General features: G+C 38.3%; 1 long non-coding RNA gene across 1 annotated transcript; it reads left to right on the top strand.

Annotated features, from left to right (window-relative positions):
• The first annotated feature begins 8,768 nt into the window (after positions 1 to 8,768).
• On the top strand, positions 8,769 to 9,551 carry LOC114459674 (uncharacterized). The gene is made up of 2 exons (XR_003673449.1): positions 8,769 to 9,015; positions 9,113 to 9,551. It is a non-coding gene; the product is annotated as an uncharacterized LOC114459674 (long non-coding RNA).
• The last annotated feature ends 11,238 nt before the right edge of the window (positions 9,552 to 20,789 follow it).

Genomic DNA, 20,789 nt, shown 5'->3' with positions numbered 1-20,789 from the left:
ATAAGATAAAATGTGTTTGTTTAGATCTCATAATATAAATAATAAAAGGACTTGATTTACATAGAGTTTTATAACCACACTGAAGCAGTCTCAAAACACTTCACATATCAGCTCATTCACTCTCACATTCACACACTAATGGGACAGGACTGCCATACAAGGCACTAGTCCACCACTGGGAGCAACTTAGGGTTCAGTGTCTTGTCCAAGGACACTTCGACACATAGTCAGGTACTGGAATCGAACCCCCAACCTCTCAATCAGAAGACGACCCACTACCACCTGAGCCACTGTATTATATATTTACAACATCCTTTAGTTTTAATGTGAATACAGGGTGTGTGTGTGTGTGTGTATAGTGTGTGTATATATAGTGGTGTGTGTGTGTGTATAGTGTGTGTATATATAGTGGTGTGTGTGTGTGTATAGTGTGTGTATATATAGTGGTGTGGTTGTGCGTGTATATAGTGTGTGTATATATAGTGGTGTGGTTGTGCGTGTATATAGTGTGTGTATATATAGTGGTGTGTGTGTGTGTATATATAGTGGTGTGTGTGTGTGCGTGTATATAGTGTGTGTATAAATAGTGGTGTGTGTGCGTGTATATAGTGTGTGTATAAATAGTGGTGTGTGTGTGTGTGTATATATAGTGGTGTGTGTGTGTGTGTGTGTGTGTATATATAGTGGTGTGTGTGTGTGTGTATAGTGTGTGTATATATAGTGGTGTGTGTGTGTGTGTGTGTATATATAGTGGTGTGTGTGCGTGTATATAGTGTGTGTATAAATAGTGGTGTGTGTGTGTGTATATATAGTGGTGTGTGTGTGTGTGTATAGTGTGTGTATATATAGTGGTGTGTGTGCGTGTATATAGTGTGTGTATAAATAGTGGTGTGTGTGTATATATATATAGTGTTGTGTGTGTGTGTGTATGTAGTGTGTATATAGTGGAGTGTGTATAGTGGTGTGTGTGTGTATATAGTGGTGTGTGTGTGTGTAGTGGTGTGTGTGTGTAGAACAACTTGTCTAGCAGCTGAGCTGACAGCAGCTAAAGAGCAGAGCGGAGCTCACAGAGGAATTTATTTACTAAACATGAACTTTTTCTTCTGAGAAATGATTCGATACCTCAACATCAAACTCTATCATTTACCATCTGACTCTGAGGTAATCATCTACTGCTTTTTTATTTGCTGGCTCAACTGGAAAGCTAAGTAGCAAGCTAGCTAGCTGCAAGTAGCAAGCTAACTAGCAGAAGAATGGCTCTTTCCACAACAGAATACAGCAGTCTTCTCCAAAAGATTACTGAACTGAAGACTACAGTGCGAGGAATACAAGTAAACATTGAGGTTAATGGACACTGTGGTGTTACGTTGAAATTTACAGTTACCTCGTCTTTGACTTGAAAACACACTCTGTGGTGATAAATGATGAAGACCAGACAGGAGAGATGATGAAGTAATAAAAAAATGATTTAATCTAAACTAAATAAAAAGGTACAAAGCGGGATAGACAAAGAAGTGGTCTCCTCTGGCCAGAGGAGAGACGTGAAGAAGGGACCAAAAGTTCCTTTCACACACATTTATACCCCACTGTCCCACCTCCCCCCTTCCACAGACAACAAAGATTAGACCGGGGGGGAAGGTCAGTCTGCCGGAGGTGACACCTCCGATGTCGGGGTGGGTTTGGACGTGCTCTGGCCTTTGTTATTAAACTGAGGCCAACTGACTTTGCAGGAAGAGGAAAAGACATCAGACAGGAGTGGAAAGTTACAAATTGGGGTATTAAGTTGAATGAGATCAAAAAGCAAAAATATGAGTATACATAATTAATCAATTTTGCCACCACAGTGGATATGTTAATGATACGACTGTGCTGCGGTTTCAAAACAGCGGAGTGGATAAAGCTAACTCGCTACCAGCCCGTGCTAACAAAGCTATCAGGCCTAGGGAGGATCCTGTTCCCGTTGATAAGCCAATAGGTGCGAGTCCTCCCTGGAATACTCTGGGAGCTAAGCCTAAGAAAAAGTCATATCCACTTCAAAGGCTAACGGGCAGAGCAAAGCGCCCTGATATCAATAATGAGACGGACTGGCCTGCACTCCCTTCTCAGACTGCAGCCTCAACATCAACTCCTTTGTCTGCCCAGGCACAAAAGTGGACATCTGCTAAAGGCAGGATTATCACCAAGTCACAAACCCAGTTTCATGTAGAACTGGGTAATCGATTCGTCCCACTGCTGAATGACCAAGGATCTGCTCTAATGAGGTCAACACACAACCTTCTGGAACTGTGAAGACTGAAAGTGCTTCAGGAAAACAAAAGCGACATGGTAGGCCAAAGCAACAACCTCACACACTGATAGTGGGAGACGTTTCTGTTAAAGATGCTCAGAAGATGTTTAGCAGCAACGTGAAAGTGATCTGCTTACCTAATGACACAGTATCAGACCTGGCTGACAAAATCTTGTATATCGTTGCAGATTACCTACGTTTGAAAAATGTTGTGATTCATTTTGGGTTAAATGATTTAGCCAAGGAGGAGTCTGAGGTGTTAAAGCAGGATTCACCCATCTGTTAAAAACTGTGAGCTGTTACAGCTTAAAGTGTTCATCAGTGGCCAGATACCTCCAGTCCACAAAGGAGATCTGAAATTCTCAAGGATTTTACTCTTTGAATAAATATTTGTTTTCAGCTTGTGCTGCCCTTTCACTAAATTTTATAGAAAATGTTCCTATTTTTTGGGCACGTGGTCATCTTTTTAGAGCAGATGGACTGTGTCTAAACAAGGCTGGAGTAAAACTCTTCACATCCAACTTATTTAACTTCACAGTCACACTGCTATCAGTTCTGATAAAGACAGAGGACAACATGTACCATCAGAGAACAAAACAACAAGGAAAGAACATGGAGTCCATGAGATTCCAGCAAGAAATCAAAATCACCAAAATGAAGAGGTCAACCCAACCCCCACATCTCAGGACCCCACCTGCTTCACCCCAAAATTCACCTACTTCCACCTTATCCAGCTTCTCTCCTACCCCTGCCTTCTTGGATTTAACTGCCCAGATGAACGAGCTGGTTCTGGCTGGAACAAGACTGACACCCCACCCTTTACCCCACCATGGTCCCATCTTATCTCCTCTAAAGAACCAATCAGCACCACCCATCCCTCCTCAGTGATACCAGGTCCAGGATCACTCTTCTCCTCAGGCCAGATGTGTTCAACTTAGAGCGACACAGGTCTGATGTGTGCTGGGTCTAGACTGCAATAGCTCTATGTTTAGGAACAACCAGAAAAAGTCAGGGCCTTATGGAGTTAATGCAGCTTCTTTAATTCCTGTGGTGACAGGTAACACAGGTAAAATTGTTAAATTAAAGAAAAACAAAAATCTTAATAGAGATAAAAATTTGACTCCTATAACATGTCATCCAAAAAGTCCACCAGTGTCTCCAGTAAAGTCTTTAAAATTAGCTCTTCTTAATGTTAGATCTCTTGTTAACAAGTCACTAATAATTAATGATTTTATTTTAACACATCACTTGGACTTTTTATTTCTTAATGAAACATGGTTGAATGATGGTATCAGTAATACTATTCTCAATGAAAGTGCACCACAAGACTTTATTATTTCAATAAGTGTTGTACTTACAGGAAAGGTGGTGGAGTTGGCTGCCATTTTTAAATCAATATTTCAGTGCAAAGAAATAATATTTGGTGATTTTATCTCCTTTGAATATATGTCATTCTTACTGAAGGGTGATTCAAGAGTTCTGTTTTTAGTCGTTTATAGACCCCCAAAATATTCTGGAGAATTCATGGATGAGTTTGCTGAACTGCTGTCAGTTGTATGCACTGAATACAACTTTTTAATAATAACAGGTGACTTAAATATTCATGTAGACAATAACATGGACAATACTGCCAAAGAACTGTATGCTTTAATGGATACTTTTGGTCTTACACAACATGTGACTGGTCCGACACACACTCAAGGTCACACTTTGGATCTGGTTATCTCTAAAGGTGTTGATATCTCTGCTGTTGATGTAAGAGACTTAGCTCTATCTGATCATTTCTGTGTAACATATGTATATAGTGTTGTGTGTGTTTATATAGTGTTGTGTGTGTGTGTGTATATATAGTGTTGTGTGTGTATATATAGTGTTGTGTGTGTGCGTGTATATAGTGTTGTGTATATATATAGTGTTGTGTGTGTGTGTATATATAGTGTTGTGTGTGTGTGTATATATAGTGTTGTGTGTGTGTGTATATATATTTAGTGTTGTGTGTGTGTATGTATATATATATATAGTGTTGTGTGTGTTTATATAGTGGTGTGTGTGTGTGTGTGCGCGTGTGCGTGTGTGTGTGTGCGTGTATATAGTGTTGTGTGTGTGTGTGTGTATATATAGTGTGTGTGTGTGTGTGTATATATAGTGTTGTGTGTGTGTGTATATATATTTAGTGTTGTGTGTGTGTGTATATATATTTAGTGTTGTGTGTGTGTATATATAGTGTTGTGTGTGTGTGTATATATAGTGTTGTGTGTGTGTATATATATTTAGTGTTGTGTGTGTGTATGTATATATATATATAGTGTTGTGTGTGTTTATATAGTGGTGTGTGTGTGTGTGTGCGCGTGTGCGTGTGTGTGTGTGCGTGTATATAGTGTTGTGTGTGTGTGTGTATATATAGTGTGTGTGTGTGTGTATATATAGTGTTGTGTGTGTGTGTATATATAGTGTTGTGTGTGTGTGTATATATATTTAGTGTTGTGTGTGTGTGTATATATATTTAGTGTTGTGTGTGTGTATATATAGTGTTGTGTGTGTGTGTGTGTATATATAGTGTGTGTGTGTGTGTATATATAGTGTTGTGTGTGTGTGTGTATATATATTTAGTGTTGTGTGTGTGTGTATATATATTTAGTGTTGTGTGTGTGTATATATAGTGTTGTGTGTGTGTGTGTGTATATATAGTGTTGTGTGTATATATTTAGTGTGTGTGTGTGTGTATATATATTTAGTGTTGTGTGTGTGTGTATATATTTAGTGTTGTGTGTGTGTGTGTATATATAGTGTTGTGTGTGTGTGTGTATATATTTAGTGTTGTGTGTGTGTGTGTATATATAGTGTTGTGTGTATATATTTAGTGTTGTGTGTGTGTGTATATATTTAGTGTTGTGTGTGTGTGTATATATTTAGTGTTGTGTGTGTGTGTATATATATTTAGTGTTGTGTGTGTGTGTATATATTTAGTGTTGTGTGTGTGTGTGTATATATAGTGGTGTGTGTGTGTGTGTATATATTTAGTGTGTGTGTGTGTGTGTATATATAGTGTTGTGTGTATATATTTAGTGTTGTGTGTGTGTATGTATATATATATATAGTGTTGTGTGTGTTTATATAGTGTTGTGTGTGTGTGTGTATATATAGTGTTGTGTGTGTGTGTATATATAGTGTTGTGTGTGTGTATATATAGTGTTGTGTGTGTGTGTATATTTAGTGTTGTGTGTGTGTGTATATATATTTAGTGTTGTGTGTGTGTATGTATATATATATATAGTGTTGTGTGTGTTTATATAGTGGTGTGTGTGTGTGTGCGCGTGTGCGTGTGTGTGTGTGCGTGTATATAGTGTTGTGTGTGTGTGTATATATAGTGTTGTGTGTGTGTGTATATATAGTGTTGTGTGTGTGTGTATATATAGTGTTGTGTGTGTGTGTATATATAGTGTTGTGTGTATATATTTAGTGTTGTGTGTGTGTGTGTATATATAGTGTTGTGTGTGTGTGTGTATATATTTAGTGTTGTGTGTGTGTGTATATATATAGTGTTGTGTGTATATATTTAGTGTTGTGTGTGTATATATATTTAGTGTTGTGTGTGTGTATGTATTTAGTGTTGTGTGTGTGTGTATATATATTTAGTGTTGTGTGTGTGTGTATATATTTAGTGTTGTGTGTGTGTGTGTATATATAGTGTTGTGTGTGTGTGTGTATATTTAGTGTTGTGTGTGTGTGTGTATATTTAGTGTTGTGTGTATATATTTAGTGTTGTGTGTGTATACATATTTAGTGTTGTGTGTGTGTGTATATATTTAGTGTTGTGTGTGTGTGTGTATATTTAGTGTTGTGTGTGTGTATATATTTAGTGTTGTGTGTGTGTGTGTATATATAGTGTTGTGTGTATATATTTAGTGTTGTGTGTGTGTGTATATATAGTGTTGTGTGTGTGTGTGTATATATTTAGTGTTGTGTGTGTATATATAGTGTTGTGTGTGTGTATATATATAGTGTTGTGTGTGTTTATATATTTAGTGTTGTGTGTGTGTCTGTGTATATATATAGTGTTGTGTGTGTGTATATATAGTGTTGTGTGTGTGTGTATATATTTAGTGTTGTGTGTGTATATATAGTGTTGTGTGTGTGTATATATTTAGTGTTGTGTGTGTGTCTGTGTATATATATAGTGTTGTGTGTGTGTGTATATATTTAGTGTGTGTGTGTGTGTGTGTTTGTGTATATATAGTGTTGTGTGTGTGTGTGTGTGTATATAGTGTTGTGTGTGTGTGTATATATATAGTGTTGTATGTGTTTATATAGTGGTGTGTGGGTGTTTGTGTGTGTGTATATATAGTGTTGTGTGTGTGTGTATATATAGTGTTGTGTGTGTGTGTGTATATAGTGTTGTGTGTGTGTGTGTGTATATAGTGTTGTGTGTGTGTGTGTGTATATAGTGTTGTGTGTGTGTGTGTATATAGTGTTGTGTGTGTGTGTGTGTATATAGTGTTGTGTGTGTGTATATAGTGTTGTGTGTGTGTGTGTGTATATAGTGTTGTGTGTGTGTGTGTATATAGTGTTGTGTGTGTGTGTGTATATAGTGTTGTGTGTGTGTGTGTGTGTATATAGTGTTGTGTGTGTGTGTGTGTGTGTATATATAGTGTTGTGTGTGTGTGTGTGTATATAGTGTTGTGTGTGTGTGTGTGTATATAGTGTTGTGTGTGTGTGTGTGTATATATAGTGTGTGTGTGTGTGTGTGTATATATAGTGTTGTGTGTGTGTGTATATATAGTGTTGTGTGTGTGTGTGTGTATATAGTGTTGTGTGTGTGTGTGTATATATAGTGTTGTGTGTGTGTGTGTATATGGGTGTGTGTGTGTGTGTGTGTATATAGTGTTGTGTGTGTGTGTGTGTGTGTGTGTATATAGTGTTGTGTGTGTGTGTGTGTGTATAGTGTTGTGTGTGTGTGTGTGTATATAGTGTTGTGTGTGTGTGTGTTGCTTTGTTAATGTCAAATAAAACATAAATAAATGAGAAGCTCCATCATGAATAAAAATACCAAAGTTCACATCTTTCAGTGACAAAGGTAATATTTTAATTCTGATTATTAGTCACATTAAATAAGAAATGATCCACGTGTTTAAGATAAAATGAGCCTAAAAATTAAATCTAATCTGAAAGAAATGTTTGTTTTGTAAATTCCAGTTAATATTTCTAAATGGAGGAAGTGGATAATATGGAATATATCTGTAGACCAGGTTGTCTACTTCTACTCCTCTTTCTTGTTTTGTTTTTGTAGTGTATAGCCTATTTTAATATGAGTATAATGATATGTTTCCCCTTTAATTGAGATGTGTGACACTGCCTGTGATCTACTGGTTGGTACAACCAATCTCAGATGAAGAAGTGCTGCATCTTCCTATTCTTCACTTGTTGGAGAAACAGGTCCATTGTTGCTTTGATCTCTGTCAGAAGATCAAAACTCATGCAGGACTTTTCCTCTGCTAAGTCATGTGATGCAGCAATAAATCTCTATATTATTGATTCACTTAATATCAGGCTTAGGGTCAGGTTTAGGGTCACCCTAACCCTGACCCATGACTTTGGCACAGATGGAACGGGAAAATTCAGGTCCTCCCTGTCACATCCATCAGTTATTAACAATTTTACTAATGGCTCATTATTTTATATAAAGTAGTTTTTCACTATGTAGTAAATGTTCAGACCAATGTGAGAAACTCCTCTTTAACAGAGAAGTCATCAAACACCATTGTTATGTAAACCACTGAGCTGTGAGTTGAATTAAAAACCATTTACACGTACGTACGTTATACGTCATACATCACGCCTAACGGCACCATTTTTATCATCTTACAACAAAGAATTATTCATGAGTCATTGATTCATAACAAACCATTTGTAAAAGTGTTTTTTCTTTGAATGACCACAGGATGGTTCTAGAACTTCTTATGTTGTGCCTTTCTTCACCACTGCTTCTTCAAACCAAGCACACACACGTTTTTTTACACTTGTGTAGAAATACTCAGTGACCTTCTGTTTGTTGTTTCGTGGCCCGCCTCTCTCATTGTTCAGTTGTTTATTAGCTTCAGTCCCGTTAAAATAAAACCCACGTTTCTTCTTTAGTTGTGTTCACGTTGGGCTCAGAAATATTAGCATTAGCCGTCAGTTTGGTTACTGTTAAACGTGATTGGTCGATATTCATTTTGGGGTGGGGGAGGGGGGTGGTGTTGGTGGTTAGATAGATCTAGAGTTGTAGTAAGTAGATAGAGTTAACTATGAGTGAGGTTTGGTTTATGCATAGGGTAGATTTGCTTGGTCCAGCTACTTATTGAGGGCGAGGCCCCTGATGGACATCCCACTTTACCACTAAACTCCTCCTCCTTATGTTGTTCATGAATAAATCTGCTTTTAATTAGAATATTGTAAAATAACTGTGTGTGTGTGTGTGGGTGTGTGTGTGTGTGTGTGTGGTGTGTGTGTGTGTGTGTGTGTGTGTGGTGTGTGTGGTGTGTGTGTGTGTGTGTGTGGTGTGTGTGTGTGTGGTGTGTGTGTGTGTGTGTGTGTGTGTGTGGTTGTGTGTGTGTCCTCAGCGTTCATGACCATGGCCATCATCCTCCTCCCACATGTTTTGGGGCGTTTTGTTTTTTGACTGGTGTGAGAGCCAGCATGGTGGATGGTAAGCAGCTGTAGTTCTATCACACCTGATGGTCTCCTGTCTGGTAACACACACACACACACACACACACACACACACACACACGCACACAGGTGAGTGTGTAGTTCAGTGTGTAATTATGTGATGTGTGTGTATGTCAGACGTTCCAGAACCCTGTGTATGTGTCCAGTCTGGTTCCTACCTACGTTCTCCTGCTGCTCATGGGTGTGTGGGCGTTCTTCTCTGCTGGAGGTTCTCTGAGGAACATCAAGCTCTGCCTCACCTGCAACGACAAGGACCTGCTGCTGGCCAATCACAGGCCTCGATAGAACGGTGTCTGTAATAAAACAACCTGTAAATAAATCCTCTTTCCTCATTGGGCCGTTCTCTTTCTCTGTCTGATGATGTCACAGCACTACAGTCACTCTGATTGGAGGAGAAAAGTGTTTGTAAATAAAGTTGATGCTTCTGACGCTGACTGAGGAGGAGGAGCTCTGAGTAGAGCACATGACCAGGGGTCAGACTTTATGAACTTTATTAAAATGTTCATTTCTCACTGAAACACATTGTTTTTGTTTGGAATAAATAATATTAACGTTATATCTGTTTGTAATCTTTAAAGCAGGGACAAAAAAATGTTTGATCGGAAAGTCACATGATCAACATTTGTCACCTAACCCTAAACCATTAACACAAGAAAGAACAAAGACATTTTGTGTGTGTGTGTGTTGTGTTTTCATATTTTCTTTGTCTTTTTGTACTTTAGTTGTAGTTTTCTATAACTTAGTATATTTTTCTGAGTAATTTTGTGTATTACAGTTTTAATCTTTTTTGTAGTAGTTTTGTGTGATCTTGGAGTATTTTCTGTGTTTTTATTTTGTCTTCCTGCAATGTTGTAATTCTTTATTTTTTTTATGTATTTTTGCTCGTTTTTTGTATTTTTTTACCATTTTGTACGTTTACTTTGGGGGCCTCATAATGAAGTCCAAGGGCTGCATGTGGCCCCCGAGCCTCGAGTTGCCTATATTTGCTTTAAAGGTTTATTTAAGTGAAGTTGGATATCTGGACCACACTGTCAGTGTTCTCTGCTCCAACACATCCTGGGTTTTTTGTTCTTTGTTCTCGTGTCTCAACTTTATGTTTTTGAACCTTAGTTTCTTTCTGACCTTCACCTGGATCTTCTCATGAAAACCTTCACCTGTTGCTTCAGAGAGACGTAAATAAAGAATCTGATCATTGGTGTGTTTGTCTATGATCATCAGGGTTCACAATATAGATCTAATTATGTATCTATAGATAGCTATAGATTTATTTATAGATCGCTAGAATGTAATGACTCATAGTTCTAAACTCAGGAGATTGTATAAATAATAAATGTATAAATAAAACTATAACAGTAATATGTTAGAGTCAAAGAAAGCCTGAGCCTGGGAAAACTGGGCCCAGAACATGACTACAAGAAAAAAAGCAAGTCAACTGGCTGGAACCTGATCCAGCTTTGGAAGAGCTTAAAGAAATGATTAAGGACATGAGAGATGGTCTATCTACAAAGATAGACTCAATGGAGAAGGCGATAGAGTCCATGACGAATGCCCTGGAGAAATCATTGAAAACCGTGGAGAGTGACGTCAAGGTATTGAAAGAAGAAAATGTAAAGAATGTTGAAAAGATAAAAATGCTGAATGCGAGGGTTGAAGATCTGGAAAGAAAAGAAAAAGAAAAGGATGTCATCATCATGGGCCTAAAGATAAGGCCAAGGAGCTACGCTAGTGCCACAAGACAAACAGAGGAACCGACCATCGAAGACACAATCGATTGAAGAACAGGTGATTGATTACCTGGACTCGAAAGGCATTGAAGTGAACCCTGACAACATCAACTACTGCCAGCTGCTGCCAAAACGCAAAGATACCAGAGATGTGAAAATTACATTTACCAATGTGAAATTTAAAGGAGAAATCGTGAAGCAAGGCAGAAAACTGAAGGAAACGATGGTGTTTATGAACGAGAACTTGACGAAGCAGAATGCAAGTATCGCATGGAAGGCACGACAACTGAAGAAAGGGGGAAAAATTTTGAATACGTGGACCAGAGGCTGCAGGATTTACATCACACCCCCAGGAGGAGAAAATGGAAAACCCGTTCTAATCGAAAGGATGGAAAACCTGGAAAAATACGAATGAGGTACCTAAACGACAAGAACACTGTGAAAGAATCACTAAAAATCATCCACAACATCATCAACATCAACAACGGGAGATTAATCTAGTGGACGAAGTGGACCCAAACAACTTTTCACACTGGAAACAATACACAAACTGCCATTACTACACAGAAACTGAATTCAAAGTGGAAACAAAGAAGGAAAAAGGTCTGTCACTTATTCACTGTAATTGTCGGAGTATGTATGCAAATTTTGAAGACATTAAGGATTACATCTCCACATTGTATAGGTTTGACATAATAGCACTGTCAGAAACTTGGCTCATACAAAAAACAGATCTAACGAGTGGTATATTAATAAATGACATCTCTGATCATTTACCAATATTTATGATACTAAACACAAAAGAGAAGAAGAACCGTGAAAATCATAACACACAGACATACAGGAGACTGGAAGGAGAAAAACAACTAGAAAACTTTAAACAACAGATAAAAAGAGAGACGTGGGAGAGTGTTTTCAATGAAGAAGACGTGAACGTAGCGTATGACACATTTACAGACACAATAACGACAATATACGATAAATGCTGCCCTTTGAAACAAATAACAACCAAAAGTAAAACAAACAAAGTACCATGGATTAATAAGAAAATAGCCAACGTATGCAAAAAGAAAAACATATTATATAAAAAATAAATAACAGAAAAAACATTGAAAGCAGAAGTACGTTATAAAAATACAGAAACAAAGTTAATAATTTACTAAGAGAAAAAAAAGAGAATATTATGAAAAACAATTAAAAGAGAATAAAAACAAAAACAAAAAATTGTGGGAAATTCTAAACACCATAACCATGCGTAAAAGTAAAGAAAAATATACAGACCATTTTATAATAAACAATGTAAAAGAATACAATAAAAACATAATAGCACAAGAACTCAACAGTTTTTCATAAATACTGGAAAAAAACACGGAGAAAGGGATTAATTAACACCCAACACTTAAATGGAACCATTATGACAATGAGAAGAAAGACATTGATAAGTATTTCATACTTGAAGAAGTAACAGAAGCAGAGGTGGACAGAATAATCACTACCTGTACCTCAAAAAAATCCAGAGACGTTAATAATCTAACTATGACTCTAATAAAAACCATAACAGCTGAAATAACCCCGCCATTAACACATATAAGTAATCTATCATTTAAGAATGGGGTTTTCACAGAAAAAATGAAAATTGCAAAAATCAGACCAATTTACAAGAGTGGAGAAAAATGTAATTTCACTAATTATCGACCTATATCAATGTTACCACAATTATCAAAAATACTGGAAAAACTGTTCATGAAAAGACTCGACAAATTTATAGAAGACAATAATATACTACATGAAGGACAATATGGATTTAGAAAAGGACGTTCAACAGCAATGGCTATAATTGACATCACGGAGAATATAAGAGAAGCATTAGAAAAAAAACTTTGTATTCGGAATTTTTCTGGACCTAAAAAAAGCCTTTGACACAATTAATCATGATATTCTAGAAGAAAAACTTCAAAATTATGGAATAAAGCGCAACGCCTTAAAATGGATTAAAAGCTATATGACAAATAGGAGACAATATGTTGACTTTGAAGAACACACATCAAAATGCCAAACCATACAGTGTGGTGTTCCACAGGGTTCATATTTAGGGCCAAAACTGTTCATTCTATACATAAACGACATTTTCAAAGTCACAAATTGTCTCAAACTAACGTTGTTTAGATATAAATAAACTATCCCTAAACGTCAGTAAAACAAAATTCATCAAATTCGGAAAGAGAAAAATAACAGGAGACATAAGACTGAAACTAAACATGGAAATAATAGAAGAAGTAAAAGAATATAGGGCACTAGGAGTGTGGATGGACGACAAGCTGACCTGGAAAAAACATATACAAATTGTTAAAAACAAAGTGGCCAAAAGCAGTTACATCCTATGGAAGCTTCAACAAATCCTACAAACCAAATCACTTAAAACAATATATTCTTCACTCATAGCATCGCACTTAAATTACTCCGAAATATGGGGAAATAACTACAAAACGTATCTTGAACCACTATTTAAACTACAAAAAAAAGCTATAAGAATTTTACATAAAGCACCACACAACACACACACAAACGAATTATTTGAGAAGTCAAAATACCTAAAACTGCAAGAAATAAAACACTACAACACACAAATACACGCATTAGGGCTTCATCTAAAATACTACCACATCAGATACAAAAACGTTTCACATACAATCAAAATTCCTACGACTTCAGACATAATAATGTGTTCAGACCAAACAGGGTTAAATCTAACGTTGGTAAACATAGTACTGTGTATAGAGCCATGAACCTCTGGAATAACCTTGATGCAGAGACACAACAATCCGAAAATCTGACAAGATTTAAGGAGAAAACACGGAGGATATTCCTACACGCATATGTTTATATATGTTTATATTCACACTCTAAATATGTTTATATATGTTTATATTCACACTCTAAATATGTTTATATATGTTTATATTCACACTCTAAATATGTTTATATATGTTTATATTCACACTCTAAATATGTTTATATATGTTTATATTCACAGTCTAAATATGTTTATTTATGTTTATATTCACACTCTAAATATGTTTATAAACGTTTATATTCACACACTAAATATGTTTATATTCACACTCTAAATATGTTTATATATGTTTATATTCACGCTCTAAATATGTTTTGTATATGTTTATATTCACACTCTAAATATGTTTATATGTTTATATTCACACTCTAAATATGTTTATATTCACACTAAATATGTTTATATTCACACTCTAAATATGTTTATATATGTTTATATTCACACTCTAAATATGTTTATATATGTTTATATTCACACACTAAATATGTTTATATTCACACTAAATATGTTTATATATGTTTATATTCACACTCTAAATATGTTTATATATGTTTATATTCACACTCTAAATATGTTTATAAATGTTTATATTCACACTCTAAATATGTTTATATGTTTATATTCACACTCTAAATATGTTTATATTCACACTAAATATGTTTATATTCACACTCTAAATATGTTTATATATGTTATATTCACACTCTAAATATGTTTATATATGTTTATATTCACACACTAAATATGTTTATATTCACACTAAATATGTTTATATATGTTTATATTCACACTAAATATGTTTATATATGTTTATATTCACACACTAAATATGTTTATATTCACACTAAATATGTTTATATATGTTTATATTCACACTCTAAATATGTTTATATATGTTTATATTCACACACTAAATATGTTTATATTCACACTAAATATGTTTATATATGTTTATATTCACACTCTAAATATGTTTATATATGTTTATATTCACACTCTAAATATGTTTATAAATGTTTATATTCACACTCTAAATATGTTTATATATGTTTATATTCACGCTCTAAATATGTTTTGTATATGTTTATATTCACACTCTAAATATGTTTATATGTTTATATTCACACTCTAAATATGTTTATATGTTTATATTCACACTCTAAATATGTTTATATGTTTATATTCACACTCTAAATATGTTTATATTCACACTCTAAATATGTTTATATATGTTTATATTCACACTCTAAATATGTTTATATATGTTTATATTCACACTCTAAATATGTTTATATATGTTTATATTCACACTCTAAATATGTTTATATATGTTTATATTCACACTCTAAATATGTTGATATATGTTTATATTCACACTCTAAATATGTTTATATATGTTTATATTCACACTCTAAATATGTTGATATATGTTTATATTCACACTCTAAATATGTTTATATATGTTTATATTCACACTCTAAATATGTTTATATATGTTTATATTCACACTCTAAATATGTTTATATATGTTTATATTCACACTCTAAATATGTTTATATATGTTTATATTCACACTCTAAATATGTCTATATTCATATATTCTGACATGCGTGTTGTTGTATTTTGTGTCATGGTTTTAACTTCACATCATATTTACATTGAATTGTTTGGGTTTTAACCTAATTTTTTTTTTTGCTGAGTCATGATTTCATATTGCTGAGAGGTTGAACCACTACAACCTTTCCTGATTGTTTTTACTGTGTGTGTGTGTGTGTGTGTGTGGGTGTGTGTGTGTGTGTGTGTGTGTGTTGCAGAGGAGCACTTTCAGCGGGAGACTCCTCCCACACAGACGGTCATTAAACTCTATAACCCCCCCCCCCCAGATAGTCAGACACGCCCCTTCTGTAGCCTGACTCAGTCTTTTTTGTTTTTGTCTTTCTGCACATAATTGAAATGTACAGTTGACCTTTTCTATATGAATAGTAATCTTTATATTGTTAATAGATGTGGTTTGTATAATATGTTTGTATTTCTGGAGCTGAAACAAAATAATAGGATTATTAAAGTATTTCTGATTCTACACAAGTTGTCTAAAGTTTTTAATGCAAAAAGGAGCTGAATTATATCATAATAATATGTGTTGGATAATATTTAATATCTGATGTTTGATAACCATGAGTGGTTCATGAAGATTAAATGAAATGTGAAAAATGTTTTTATTTATTATTTGTCATCTTATCTTTTCAAAGTTCTCATTTATTGGAAATTCCACTGCTTGGATTTTAACTTTTTATCATTTTAATAAATTGCAGCTTTGGCTAAAGACACGTTATATAAGTTAGTTTTAGTGCTACTATAATTATCTTTAATTTTATTAATTTACAAAGCAGTGAAAAACTATAATAATAATATCTTAACTGAGTACAGTCATGTGACCAAGTTTGCCGTTTAAAAGTCAAATGTTTTAAAAAAAGATTCTGTTTAATAAATTAATTACAATCTTTGTCTCATTTGGATTCATGTTTAATTATTAAAATAATTATTGTAATTAACTTTTAGCTTTTTATAATGTAAAATAATCTTTCAATAATTGTTCATTTTTTAGAGAAGCTGGAATTGCCATTGTTTAGGGTGTGGAATTAGAACAAATCAATCATTTAAACACATTTTTAAAGTTTAGAAATAGTTATTTAAAAATTAAAGGGTGTAATCATGTTAAAATCACTTTTTTAAGTTTTATATCCTGTTAGTTTATCAATACCTCCTGAAAAACATACGTCCACTGCTTCTCAGATTAATTCACATATTTTTGATTCAACTTTAAATATTTTCCTGCTGTGAAGCTCGAGGGAATGAGGCTACACCTTGGGGACAAAGCCCCTCCCCCTCCTATGTTCTCTTCCTTGTTTCAGCCCACAACACCCGCCTCCACAGATTTAGCTTTTAATTTATTTATTAGGGTCCAAAGGCCATAATTAGGGTCTGAAGGAAATACTGGCCGTAGGAACCTATTCTTGCTTTTCTTGGGTATTTTCGGTTTTGCCCCTTACGATAAACAAAATCTCAGCAACATTTGCACACACACCAGGCTTGCTCAACAATTGGATAATTTGGTGCAATAAAAAAAAATCACTAAAAAAATGAGCGCATAGCGCGCATTATAGACGCCAAAAATACGATGGAACTGCCAGACCAGCAGGTTTGCCCGATTCATACAAAATTTGCCACATGTATTCTTGACCCTAAGATGAAGAAAAAGTTACCGATGACCCACGCCCAAAACCAAACAGGAAGTCAGCCATCTTGAGACAAAGGTAAAAAAATGGCAAAACGCATTTGCACAAACTAGTCTGAGGGGCTTCATCCGATTTGCTTCAAACAGAACATTTAGGATCTACCGAAGATTAAAAATCATTGAAGGAATTTGCGTATGTTTGTTTTGAAATGAGTTTCTGTCAAAGTGGAGCTGTCTTCATGGAGTTTGTTCTGCCTGTAGAATCACACGAAGAGCCAATCAGCTACAGATGGGCGGACCCATCGTGTGGAAACAGCCTATCATATCTCTGGACGTCACCAGTAACAGGCAAACAGCCAATCATTCAGCAGCTGTGGAGTTCGGTTGCCATGTTGGTTTGTTTACAAGTGAGTAGCGTGCAGTGAGTTTAGACTGTGCAGTGAGAAGGAGAGTAGAGGCATCCGCTATGTAGCAGAAACTGGTACCAGTAATATCATAATCTACGGTAGTACCATCGAGTAGAATTTATAGTATAGTAGGAACCGTTACAATTTGTCACCGCGGGGTACCGTGAAACTATCATTTAGTGCTTCGGATCAACTAGTCTGGAACACTAATGGTCTATCCTTCTATTCAGTGACGTGCAGTCAGGGTAGGCAAGGTAGGCAGTGCCTACCCAAGGGTGAATTGATATTTTGATTATTTGTTTTAATTATAATATAATTAGAAATTATTTATTTTCCCACTAGCCTACAGTACCTATAAGTTTGAAAGTTTCAGCATTTTGTGCGTTTCATAGCCCAAATGACTAAACATTTCTATTTCCTGGTACGGCAGAGACGCTGCACAGTCTCACTCTGCTGTAAGGCAGGAGGAGGAGCCAGGAGGAGGCCACACCCTCTACTAAAAGCACATTGCTGCTCTGCCTCTGTTCCCATTGCATGTTTTTATGTGTTTGCACATGCTCAGTCAGTTCCCCAAGATAAAAACCATTTACGTCCAAAGACATCTCTCTACGCTACCTTTGGACGTAACCGTGCTATGCTAAATGCTATACGTACGTTCACAGTGCATTAGTGAATTGATCCAGCGTGGCTGCTGCTACGTTCTCTAGCTAGTGGGCGGGATAACACTACAGTCAGGATGACAGCGCTAGAGATGATAGAGAAACTTTGTTTTGAGGAAAAACAACATCTTTTAAAAGATGGAGACCAACACCTGAGCTACCAGAGCTTCAGCAAAGATAAGGTCAGAACATTGTTGGTTCTTTCTACAGTGAATGGAACAAAAGGAAGGATTGACTTTGTGGATGCTCCTCACTGAGGATGTTCTGAGTTGTTGTTGTTGACTTTTTCTCCATGTTTCTGTGTTTCCAACACAAACAACAAATGTGCTGCCATGTCATGAGATATATGTTGTTGGAGAGTATGGAGGCTTGTTACGCCCCAGTCTAGGAGCTCCAGGACGCAACATAAAAACGTAATCGAAAAATAAAACTCGGTCTCCAAAAACCACCGACAACGGGTTCCACAATTAACACAAATGTATTCTTTAACAAAAAGAGGCCTGCCCCGCAGATAAAACATACAATAAACAAGAATATGGCAAACAACAAAAAAAACTGCACAAAACGCAGGAACTCAGAATATAAGAGAAGGTAAAAATAAAGTGCACTATATAATAAAGATAACAAGCTTAACAAATGAATTCGGAGACAGAGTTTCTAGACGAACAAAGATGCTGCTGCTGCCAAGGTTGGTGAACCTCCACTGACAGTTGCGCTGGTCTTTTCAAAAGTGGTGTAATCCTCCTCAGCCAATCAGGGTTGCCCACCACTCCTCCTGCTGGCAGCCAATCCTGGAGAGCATCATCAAAGCTGTTCCGTTGCAAGGACATCCACTGTGTTACAGAAACACACCCCAGGCAGCAAACAAACAACAAGAACACAAACTAAACACTAAGTAACGGCGAGGGCCGTAACAACGCTATATTAAATAATGTTTATGTTTATTTAATGGTGTTTATGATGTTGATTTTGTTAGATTTTTTTTTTTCTTTTTTTTTTTACCTTGTCTGCACATGCTGTCGAAGGTTAACACTACAAGAAGTGCAATCTTTTAACAGCAATGCATATTTTATTATTGCAATTAAATAAATTTATTTATTTCATTGCATAATTGTGACCATCACCAGCCCTCCCTAGGGAAGGGTAAGAAATACTTTATTAAAGGGAGGATGTAAAAAAAGAGAGGGCAGTGTTTACACCAAGGTGAGGGGTTGGAGGGGGGTGGGGAAGTTAACAGGGAAGAGGGATACAAGATAGGATATGGAATGAGTGGGGAATAGTTGTTAGGTTCCAAGTGATGCGATGTGAAATTGTGGTTGTGTATATTGTGCAGTTTGGTGACCAGTGTGCGGTTTAGGAATAATAGTGGTGGCTGTGAACAGAGGAAGAGGTGAGTGGAAATTCCATAAAACAGGTATTTGGGAACAACGTGTCTAAGGTTGAGCCCAGTATGAGTGTTATCCCACAGCCCAAGGCCAGTGCATACATGACAAATGTATTTCCAAGAACCGCCACTGCAAAACCCACGAGCCGCCCCCGGGCCCGAAGAAGCAGTCAGGCCAGCAGCGAGAGCGGGCAGCCTAAGGGCCCCCGGCGACCACCCCACGGCCAAGCAGCCCCCCGCACGCCCCCAAGGTCCCAAGCCGAGAGGCAGCCATCGCTCCCCCCATACACACCCGAGAAAGCCCCAAGGAGCCAAGGACCCAGCGCACCACGCCACCGATCCCACCCACAACCCCCAGACCCCCCACCCCACCGACCCCCCCCCCCCACACACACCCCCGCGCCCAACCCCCCGAGGGGAGGGCCCAGAGAACTCCCTGCCCGAGGCCCCAGCGGAGGAACCGAAGCCCACGCCCAGCAGACGACCAGAGCCGCGCCGAACGGGCAGCCGGCGGGCGCCCGCCGGCGAGCCCAGAGCCAGCAGGGGCCCGACCCCAGGCCAGAAGGACCCGGAATGGATGCAGCACCAGGAGCAGCCCGCCCAGGGAGGACGACCACACCCCAAGCCGCATAAGGCACCAGGGGGCCGCTGGAGTCCCCCCGCCGGCCCCCAGGCACCCCAACCTAGCCCCCCATGGCGCCCCAGATCACCCCCTGCTGATGCCGCCCGCGCCACGAGCTTCAGTTTTTTTTAAAGCCAGGGCCCCCCCCAAGGGCCAAGCCAGACCGCCCCGCCGGGATGTGGCCCCCTGTTCGGGCCCCGACACCCTGCCTCACGGGGCACTGCCCAAGCAGGGGCCGTACCAGTAGGTACGCAAGGGCGCGGCACGCGCCACCCGCCCCGAAAGACCCCCGCCACGACCGGCCCGGCCAGCAGGCCAAGCACCCCGGGCCCCAGGAGCCCCCCCCGGGAACAGGACCCCCCAAGGGCAAGCCCCCGGGCCAAGCCCCCCGGGACGCGCCCCCCACCCCGGCCCAGGACCCGGCCACAGCCCAGCAGAACCGCACAGCCCCAGACGGCACAAGGCCAGCAGCCCAGGGCCCGCCGCCCCCCGGACGGCGCAAGCCACGGGGCAGCGCCCCCCGCCGGCCCGCGAGCAACCGGCGACCCCCACCGCGGGGTCGGAGGCACCCCAACGGCACACATCAAGTAAGGGACAGCAGCCCCCAGCCAAAGATGCCCCGGACCCACCCACCAGTCCGCAGATGGCAGGACGTACCCACCAGGCGGCCGAAAGCAACCTCAACCACCGGAACAGCTAGCGCCGCCCCCCCAGTAAACAGCATCATCCCGAGGCGCCAAACAACCCCGCCCCAACCCCGGTGAGGACACCAGCACCCCCCCAGCACACCCACCCCCCAAACCGGCGAGGCAGGCCGCCCCGGGCCCGCACACCGCGGGGCCCGCCCCCAAGGCCACCAGGAGACGAAACAAGCACCAAGCCACACCCAAGGGGGAGAGGCACCCCCGC

The sequence above is a fragment of the Gouania willdenowi genome, chromosome 3 (genome assembly GCF_900634775.1).
Source record: "Gouania willdenowi chromosome 3, fGouWil2.1, whole genome shotgun sequence".
In the NCBI taxonomy this organism is placed as follows: Eukaryota; Metazoa; Chordata; class Actinopteri; order Blenniiformes; family Gobiesocidae; genus Gouania; species Gouania willdenowi.
Note: the sequence above shows the minus strand (reverse complement) of the source record. Positions and strands in the feature narration are given on the sequence as shown.